At 44.1% G+C, this 10,199-nt stretch overlaps 2 long non-coding RNA genes across 2 annotated transcripts in view; one reads left to right on the top strand and one right to left on the bottom strand.

Annotated features, from left to right (window-relative positions):
• The window catches only part of LOC138157750 (uncharacterized), a 20,365-nt gene extending 10,411 nt beyond the window's left edge, over positions 1 to 9,954 (bottom strand). The window contains exons 1-2 of the long non-coding RNA XR_011167447.1: positions 9,816 to 9,954; positions 7,898 to 7,954 (exon numbers count right to left, since the gene is read on the bottom strand). This is a non-coding gene — a long non-coding RNA (uncharacterized lncRNA). The remainder of the gene's footprint in view (positions 1 to 7,897; positions 7,955 to 9,815) is intronic.
• LOC138157749 (uncharacterized) overlaps positions 9,878 to 10,199 on the top strand; it is a 36,866-nt gene continuing 36,544 nt past the window's right edge. Inside the window, exon 1 of the long non-coding RNA XR_011167446.1 lies at positions 9,878 to 10,014. This is a non-coding gene — a long non-coding RNA (uncharacterized lncRNA). The remainder of the gene's footprint in view (positions 10,015 to 10,199) is intronic.

Below are 10,199 nucleotides of genomic sequence, written 5' to 3'. Positions count from 1 at the left end.
GGAGGGAGGGGGAAAGACAGACAGAGAGTGGGGAAGAGAGGGAAGGGAAGGGAGGGGGTAAGGAGAGGAGGGGAAAGGAGGGCAGGAAGAATATCCTAACTTTTTAAAAGTCTATATAAGTAAGGCATAATTCCAAAGTATATAGCTATTTTTTTGTCAAGCCTTGCCATTCAAATTCGTGTTTGTATAAATGCACAGTTTTTCTAGCATAAGCTATATTTTAATATTTTCACTTCTTTCTCAAGGCTGAGGTTGCAGTTTTCTTTGCTAAAATGTTTCATTTTTCTGCAATATTGGAATAAGGACTCTAAGCAGACTGAGCAACTGGTTTATTCACTATCTCTCAAACACCCTTCACATATTACTGTTCCTGGGTTTCTGTCTATACTATTCCCTAGTATTTGGAATTTCCTCTATCATTCTCATTCCAAAACTAGTATCTGGCTCAATGAAATCTGATTGATCCTTACAGGTCCAGCTCACATCCCACCTTATCCATTAAGCCTTTCTTGATCAAATGAAACAGAAAATACTTTCCATCCCCCCCCCCACTCAGATCATAGAATCACAAAGTATTAGAGATGGAAGGACCCAAAGATCAGAGTCCAACGAACCCATTCTACAGATAAGGGAGCTGAGTCTCAGAGATGGAAAGTAGTCCATTTAAGGTCACACAAAGTGGAGACATTTGGTACCTATTTCCCCTGATTTGTTGCCCAGTGCTCAGACCGTCCACCATGCTACCTCCCTTCTATAGCACTGAGTATCCACTATGATGGAACCTCGAAGCTATCTTTTAGCTGTGTTTCATTATCTGTCTTTCTTATCTCTCTAATTCAACTAGAAGTTCCCATACAGAAATGGCTGTCTTATATTCCTTCACAATTCCTTGCATGGTAGGTACTCAATAAATATTTGTTCAATTAATATTTTACAATTATTCACAGAAGTAGGTATATAAATTGTCTTTTCTACACAAGGAAATTTTTATACACTTTGGAACAAATTATTATTTCCCCTGTTGTAACTCGTAAACGTTGCTGTAATTCTTACAATATTGTAGTCACTTAGTGAGTACTATTGACCAATTCAATTGCTGCTCAGATCAAAATATCCAAACCACATGGGCACAACCCTTACCTCTTGTGGCAAATTTTTCTTAATCATTAGCACAGAATTCCAGGGTTCCAAGAGACCTCAGGCCATATAAAGCAACCAATACTGGAATTTTAAAAATGTCCTCTACCACATATGTAATCATCCATCCTTTGAAGACCTTCACTGGGTGGAAAACCCATGATCTTCCAAGGCAGTCCATTCCACCTTGGACAGCTCTTATGGTTAGGAAGTTTCCCTTGTATCAAATCCAAATCTGCCTCCTTGCTATTTGATCCTAATTCTGCCTTCCAAGGCCATGAAGAACAAACCAAATCTCTCTTCTATGTTACAGCCCTTCAAATACTTATAGACCACTACCATATCCCTCCTAAGTCTTTAGTTCCTTCCAAAGCATGATGAGCATTCTTCTCCCCATCCTGGTCACCCTCCTCTCCAAACACTCCTGCTTGTGCACTTTCACCCTAAAATGTTGTGTCTAGGAGTCTGACCAGGCTAGAGTACAGTGAGACTAGCACCTTCCATGTCCTAACCATTAGGCTTATTTCCAGGTACCCTAGGATAGCATTAGCTTTTTTGACTATCTTATAATAGTGTTGAAACATATTGAGTTTACAGCCCCCTGAGACCCTCAGAATCTCTTCAAATAATCTTCAGTTTGGTCATATCTCCCCAGTCATCTTGTCTCTAGATAGAGTCCCTAATATTAGCCAACATTTCTGTACTTCTCATCTGTAAATATAATGAACATTTCCATAAGGAATAGAAGAGCTAAATTGTTAATAGGTTCCCTGGGGTTTTGTTCCTTATAATGATGTCAACCATTTCATACCACATCATTTAAATGCAATAAAATATCACAATTTATTTTATGAGAATGAAATTCTAAGTGTAGAGTCAGTCCATATATTACTGAGCCTGGGGAAAACCTTTTATGTGTGCCCTGAGGATAATATAAGGTATATCAAAATAAAATTATGAGTCAGATAGTTACTGCCATAAACACAGCTATGAAATATTAATGTTTTATAGTTATGTTAGCAGGATGATAGAGAAATATAATTGTTTCTTTGGTTTTAATTTGTGGTATCTGTAATTTTGATGTATTTGAGGTGGTTTGCCCCAAGAGAGTTGGTAACAGGAACCCTTCCAACCAAAATCCAAGTTGACCAAAGCTTATGGCCCAGATCAATGGCAGATCACAGATCAGAGACTCTCAGCTTTGGACAGGACCTCAGAGGCCAAGCATACCTAAATAAGAATCTTTTCCGCAACAACTTGTTTCCTCCCTTTCTTGCCCAATGGTGCTGGCCAATGCACATACCTGACCCTGAGTGACTATCAAGCAGCCTGGGTAACTGTGGTCTAACTTCATTAGGGCTAAAGAAATAAGGCTGTCAGCCTGTTCTTGGTGACATCATGGGCTGTTTCTTTGACTGATTTCTGTGGAATAAGATAAATTCCTAAACATTTCCAGAGTGGGAAAACTTTGGGCTCCTGGGAGGAAAAAAAATAAAGAAGGAAAATGAGCAATTGTCAGAAAATCCACCTGGTCATTCTCATCTTACGCACTGTAACTCTGTGTATTCAAGAGCTAGCTTAGAAAAGAATCATAATTCGGCTCCTAGGATGCAAGTTTGACCAGGAAGAGGTTGAGGTGATGCTTCCCCATCACAAACGTACAATGAACTTAGTGGTTGGTCCACTAGATCCATTTCCATATGATGATAGAGTGATTAGGAATTATACCTCAATACTCAGTTGCTTGTGGGATCTGAAAATGGCTTTACTTGCTGCCCTCCTTGCCTTGTGTCCCTTCCTTCCCAGGATAAATAACAGATGGCTGCTGGATGAGGAGACCAGTCCTGTGTCATAGAATTGTCAAGGACCTTCCTTGATTCCTCATATACGTGCATTCTGGATAGACTATAATGATCCAATTACCTATATGGGAGGTACTGTGGCTGGGGAGTAGGAGGGAACCTAGCATATATGGAGGAAGGATTCCTTCAGTCATACCATCTACAGGCACATTGTTTTCATGGATACCAAAAGTTATCCCTGGGGTACCCTGGTGGCTGATTAGTTCATTCAACAGGATGTCAAGCTGGGCAATCTAGTTTAACCTTTGTGTATCTCTATATGCTGCTGTCCCATCACCACGGACCTCACAGCAGTAGAGCTGAGAGCAATTAAAGAGTCATGGGGACCAAATAGCTAAATTCAAGTAATGTATGGGCCAAAAGACTGTGGCTGTTATTGGCAGAATCAGTCAGCAAGAGGGCCTTGGGGTCAGCAGGAAGATCTCGGGGTCACCTAGACATTGAATGAACACATTAGGTTTCCACCCATCCTTTTCTGGGCTTAGATATTCATAACCAATTCAGTGATCATCTGTCTTCCCTTCTTCAGCAAACCACACCATGTTTCCTGTAGTTGCTTCTATGATACCTACATGCACCCATTTATCACTCTGGGGAGGGAGTGGTTACCAGACCTTTTCACCTGATTCCAATTGTAGGAGTTTGAGTAGGTAAAGTAAGATATCAGAGAGAGGCCTCCTATTAAGAAGTGGAGAGGGCCTTCTCCTGTATGGCAATGGGGTAAATGGAGGGAAATGCAGTGACCTAAGAAGAGAGTAAAAGTAAAACCTGGGAAGAGGACTGTGAGCTTAGTGTCTATACAGCCCCTGCCACTACCACTGCAACAACCACCTCGTACCACTGTGGGGAAAGTTGAGAAAGAAATCATCCTGACTGGGGCTTGACTCTGGAGGAAAAAAAGAGAGGGTCCTTTGTGAGTTTAATATCAACCACTGTGAGAGTTGGTGTCAAAACTTCATCCCTGGGGCGGCCAGGTAGCACAGTGAGTAAGAGCACCGGCTCCAGTGTCGGGATGACCTGGATCAAATCCGGGCTCAGACACTCAGCACCACACCCAGAAATAACTGGCCATGTAACCTTGAGCAAATTACTTAACCCCGATTGCTTTAAAAAAAAAAAAAACTTCATCCCTACCCCCCGATTACTATTAAATGTGCGTTCAAGAGATAGACTAGGGGAGAGGACTGCTTTGAAAGGATGGTGGGGTTAAAGTAAAGACTGAATGAGTAAGGCCAATCTAGCCATCCTTTCCATAGTTTGTTGGAAGTAGGGTCTTTAAATTGGTATTTTTAACGTCCATTCCATCATTCAATTATCCCAGCTGCCTGAGTGTGCTATGAAGCATATAGTACCATGTGATCAATGCCTTGATTGGGGGCCCATTACTAGGTTAAGGTAGTGTGAATTGTGTGAATTGAAGACTCATTGCCAGTAGAGATGTAATCCAGATATCCAAACCTCCAACATAGGTGAATCTCAAGTAGTTGGACAGTGGCCTTGGTAGTGGGATGTGCCATTAAAACAATACAAGGTCCGAGTCAATTGTCTTAAGAACATACCAGAGTTGTTTCTTTGGAAGCAGAAGGCCGATGAAGTCTAGCTGCCAAGCAACATGCTGGTTGGAGGCCCCTGGGAATGTCTTCTCACAGACACAGGGGCACATTTCTTCCACTGACACATTGGACATTGCGATAGCGTTGATGGGGTCTGTATGCATTGGATGGATTCCTCTCTCAGTTGCCCATGTAATAATGTTCAGTGAGTTACAGTACATAGGGTGGGAGTGCAGCTAAGAGGCTACAGACATGATTGCCTTGGTGTGGCCTTCCCTAGTCCTGGTGTTTCACAAGATTTCATCAGGCAGGGTCCAAGTTCATGGGATGACACATGGGTTACAAATAGCTTTCTATAGGGGTCATTAGAGGCAACTGGGGGCCCAGAGTTAGGATCCCCAAACTGGGAGGTTTTCACATTCCACCCATCCTGCAGTCACAGGTCTGACTACTGGGTGAGTCCACTGACCACTACCCAAGAATTTGCAAACAGGTACATCTGTCCATATGGCTCAGTGTCTAGGGTCAGAAGAGCAGCTCCCAACAGTTCTGGGGAGTCTCCATGAAGGGTGAGGACTTCCCTTGTTTGGTACATGGATCACGGCTGCAGCCCAATGGTTTTTTCCATGTCGCACCTATGCAACAGCCTCACTACGTCAACCTCAGCATCACCGGGGAGGTCTTCCATTCATGGTCCCCATTCCGCCAGTGGTGGGGGCAGGTACAAGGGTAGTTATGGTCACACTCCTTATTTGGGATAGAGGCTACTTCTTCATGTAGATTGGACACTCCTGATGGTCCTGGGTGTGCTTGGGACTAAACGTACCACTTCTGTTTGACATTAGAGGCAACTTGTGCTCATTTTTCCTGATAAGATCTAGAGTCATTCAATACCCACTGGAGCATGGGCTTTAATATTACAGACATACCCTCTGAGAGGTCTCTCAGTCTCTACTGGGGCCCTAAGGCAAGCTAGCTAGAAGCAGCTTTTCAGAAGATATATAGTCTGTCACAGTACCCCTTAGGGTTCAAGTTCAGAATCCCAGGAGCCTTAGTAAGCCTGGGGAGTCTTTTTGCCCCAGGATCCAATCAGCTATAACTGAGACCTGTAATTCAGTGCGGTCCCAGGCATGTGAATGTCCCAGTGGGGGGGGCCTGTTGAGTCTCCTCCTGGTTCTGTTTCTGTTCAAGTCCTCAGGTAAAGAGCAATGAATGTCAGGTCATCTCATAAAAGGTTTGAGCAAAAGGCCAAGGAGAGGAAAGTGTTGCCTCCATTAACCAGATAGTCCTATCAGGTTCTGGGCTTATCACTTCCAGGGTTTAGCAGTGCCTGGCACACAGTAGGTGCTTAATTAATGTTTATTGATTGACTGGTCTCTTTTTTGTTTCCAGAGAAGGTCTTGACTAACGTTTGTCATTTGCAGCATGTCTCATTGAGCCCTGCAGACTTAGCTTGCTTGGCCAGTCCCTGAATTTTATCAGGGTTAGAATCCCAGTCATCCACTTTCACAGTTTTGGGGAAGAATAATCTCAGTTTGCTGTTTTCCTTGTTCCATTTGCACAACCTACAAAATGTCTTTTATGTAATGTAGGGCTACAACGCCAGGGAAGAGGGCAGGCTTGGATACGGTCCACCCCAGTCATTACTAACAAACTGGGGGACTGTTAAGTACCTTTAGGTTAGGACTATGACCTGATCTTTTTCGTTCTTATATGTCCTCTTTACCATTTTTCATTCCAGCTGGTACAATCCGTCCTTATAACCTGACTAATGTATAATGTGAAAGTATTTACAGATCCTATACTTGACTATAAGCCACCATGGGGAGGAGGGGGAGGGAGGGGAGGGAGGGGGACAAAATGTGAAATTCAAGGAATTGTGGAATTGAATCCTGTAAACTAAAAGGAAACAAATTAATAAATAAAAAAATAGATTAGAACTATGAAGATATTCTGCCTTCCTTGCTAACTAAAAGCAAATTGGTCCTTGTCCTCTCTGAAAAAAAAACACTGAAAAAGAATTCATTTGCAAGCAACCCCATTATTCAACCAATCAACGTTTATTAAGTGCCTACAGGTGTCAGGCACTGTGCTAAGCAGTAATGATACAAGAAGAGGCCAAAGAAAGTACCTGCCCTCAAGGAGCTCATAGTCTAATAGGAGAGAATCTCTCCTCCAGACTGAATTTTCCAATGATCCAAAGATCTCCAGGAGGAGGAGATCCTGGAGCTGACTTGGTCCTAAATACAAAGCCAAGTGTTTGAAGTGACTCACATCAGGATATAGGTTTGTCTTGGCAGGTTCTAGGGGCTATGCAGAGGGGATAGCTGGATATGGAGCAAAGGAGACCAGTGGCGCCTCCAGGTGAGTCATTAGCCCCATTCACTCCCCAGTCTATGCCCCCATTCACTCCCCAGTCTATGCCCCCATCCACTCCCCAGTCTATGCCCCCATCCACTTTGCCTTCTTGGTAAGTGGTGTTTTAGGGAGGGTAAACACGAGTGCCCGGAACTCTTGTGCTCTATTCTTGGCCCTTAGCAATGTCCCTGTACTTCTTCCATAACACAGAGTTTGGAATTTCATCTTCTTGGGAATATCTTGCTCTAATAATCACGAGAAGATATGTGAACAATCTCCCAGACAAACCCCTAAACTTCTGTGGAGTTTCTGTTCCTTTGGATGCAGATGGTGGGCACACCCATGCACATACACACACCCACACCCACAAGCATACACTAACTCTTTAGAGAAACCATTTATCCAGTCATTCGCTGTCTCTCTGCACATACCTCTCCCATGGCAACACTTCAGTTCCCTCTCACTGTTCCTCACCTCCCCACAGAGCATGAATCTCTGTCATTACTGTTTCAAGGGCAGTGGCATTTTCCCCAGTGCCAGGGTTCCCCTGTTCTGGGGAGGGGGTGAGGGATTTCCCTCTCTGCTCGGTAACAGTGAGCAGTAGCTAGGAGCAAATGTTTTGCTTCCTTTGAATTAATTTAATTTTGCTCTGAACTCAGTCAACAAGATCTGTGATCCAAGGTGCTGATTACCTTGACCACCATGGTCCCCAACTGCAGTCTCAGTGGCCCTGCCACATCTTTCCATGGAGACTTCCCAAACCTTGAGGATTCCCAATGCTTTCTTGTGGCACAGAGACTCATCCCAAACCATCCAATTGTGAGGAGATCATAGGGGAGGTACCAAGAGAAGACAAGCAGTCCAGGATCATAAATGAGGCAGTCTATTACTCAGAGACATGAAAGTTGGCAGTTTCCAGCTCTTCAGTCCCAGAGTCAAGTTTGCTCACCTGATTATGATCAGGAGAACCTGGCATACTTTGCATACCTGCTTTCAATGAAGTTTGATGAGCTGATTACCATCAGGACAGTCTTGCATACATTGCTGCAAAAAAATCATATAGAAGCTGGTTTAAGCCAAGTGTTGGGTACATAGGCAGGTCAATCAGTGGTCAAACATGGAGTCATTTCTGTCAGCCAGGGCTTAGCGATGGGCCAATCCTTACAGTGTCCCCTGTATTTACCTACTTATATACCTTTTATATCCTTCCCCACCTCCTCCCCCAGCTTCCCTACACATGCTAAACTAAAAGGTCTTCAAGGGTAAGAGTTATGGGGCACTTTTGTCGTGGTGTTGCACTCAGTAGGAATTCCTTAAATGTTTGTTGAATTAATTCCATTGCAGCTAAAGTTGTTATGGGTGTTCAGAGAAAGTGATGACTACAAGGTTGGTCAGGAAAGGCTTTGTGGAAGAATGAGTCTTGGAGGATTAGTAGATATGGGTCCAGTAGCCAGTCTCGAAACAACAGAGCTTAGCATTTAGCTGGTAAGACAAGTTAATGAACCAGACACTGGGCTGAGATGCCTGAAGCGGGTTAGAGAAGGCAGCAGCACCCTGTGGTGGGGAGACATGGACTCCAGAACCTATCCTATGACCTCTGATAAGGACACATTATTATTGGGGGGGTTATGGGTTTTTGGGGGGGAAGGCAAGGCAATTGGGTTTAAGTGACTTGCCCAAGGTCACACTAGTGTCAAGTGTCTAAGTTCGAATTTGAACTCAGGTCCTCCTGATTCCAAGGCTGATGCTCTATTTACTGTGCCACCTAGCCACCCCTGTTGTTAATCATAGCATTTATATAGCACCTAATATGGGCTAGGAACTGGGCTAAGTGCTTTACAAATATTATTTCATTTTATTTCATCCTCACAGCCCCAGTAGATAGATGCTATTGCTATCCCCCTTTACAGCTGAGAAGTATAGGGTGTATTCAGGGAGGGGTAGCACCTCTGGTGTGAGGGCAGCCCATTCACCTTTAGCACCCATCTGGTGCACAGCCCTCACCTGTGGCTCCAAGAATCTTTTGTGTGCAGTGGCCACACGCTGACAAAACTGTCTTAGCAGCCAGGCTAAACCAGAGTGAAGGCAACAGATGGGCCTCAAACCCTTCAGTGAGTTAGGGAGATGTCTGCCCCAAGCATGTGAAGACTATGAAGAGAGCCCCCTGGGGAAGAGAGGTAGATGACGTGTGCAGAGCCCACAGGTGAGTCTCTATGGTACATGTATAAGGAGATCTGGGGCTTCAGAGCAAGGAGGAACCAGGGGAACCTTGCAGTTCCCCGTTTTAACTATTTGTCTTGCCAGTTAGATGCTAATCTCTCTTCTTTCCTTCCGTTCTTTCTGTCTTTCTTTTTTGAGAGGCAAATGGGGTCAAGTGACTTGCCCAGGGTCTGAGGCCACATTTGAACTCAGGTCTTCCTGACTCCAGGGCCACGTTCCATCCACTGTGCCACCTAAATGCCCCAAAATCTTTCTTTTTTCTATGCTGCCAAAGGATTTTCAAGTGCAGTTTGCACCCTATATATTCCACAGCCTGGAACAAAGCTGTGGTGACTCAGTCTTAGCTTTAGTTCTATCTCCACAGACCTTGGTCTACTGCATGAATATTCCTGTGCATCCTTCAAGACCGCTCAAATTCCACAAATTCCACCGATCTATAAAGCCTTCCCTGATATCCCCTCCCCTCAGTCTGTATCCTCTTCCCTTAACATGAAGAAAAACCATTCTCCATGTCATTTGTTCTAGAGTTGAGGGGAGAGGAAGGAGAGGAGAGAGACAGACAGGCACTGTGCTAGACAATTAGAATACAAATACAATTAAAAAAAGATAGTTTCTGTTTACATTCAAATGAGGAAAGACAGCACAGAAGACATGCTGGAAAACAGGAATAGGAGGGGGCACTTACTTGTTCAATGGCATGGAGAAGAGACTGTAGGAAGTTCCATGGGAGTCTGGTTCCCAGCAAAACCGACAGAGGGAGAATGAGGGGAGCGAGGGCTGGAGGCCAAGGTTCCGGAGGGTTTAGAGATGGCCAGAGAGTGGTGCCATGGAAAACTGGGGAAAGTTCATTTTATCATTAAAGGGAACTCTTGGCATTTAGAAAGGTAAGTCTCCCACCCCCAGGCATTCTCTCTGGTGTTCCCCAAGCCTGGAATGCTCTCCTTCCCCAGCCCTACTTCTTGGCTTCCCTGGCTTCCTTGAAATCCCAGCTAAAAGACTACCTCTTTAATGATAGTGCCTTTCTTCTGCTCATTGTTTCTTATATTATATATTATTTCTAATGTACTCT

Source organism: Petaurus breviceps, unplaced genomic scaffold, assembly GCF_028583685.1.
Source record: "Petaurus breviceps papuanus isolate PSGF00001 unplaced genomic scaffold, PetGlider_PUasm1.0 173, whole genome shotgun sequence".
NCBI classification, from domain to species: domain Eukaryota; kingdom Metazoa; phylum Chordata; class Mammalia; order Diprotodontia; family Petauridae; genus Petaurus; species Petaurus breviceps.
The sequence above is the reverse complement of the archived record's forward strand: the minus strand, read 5'-3'. Positions and strand labels throughout refer to the sequence as shown.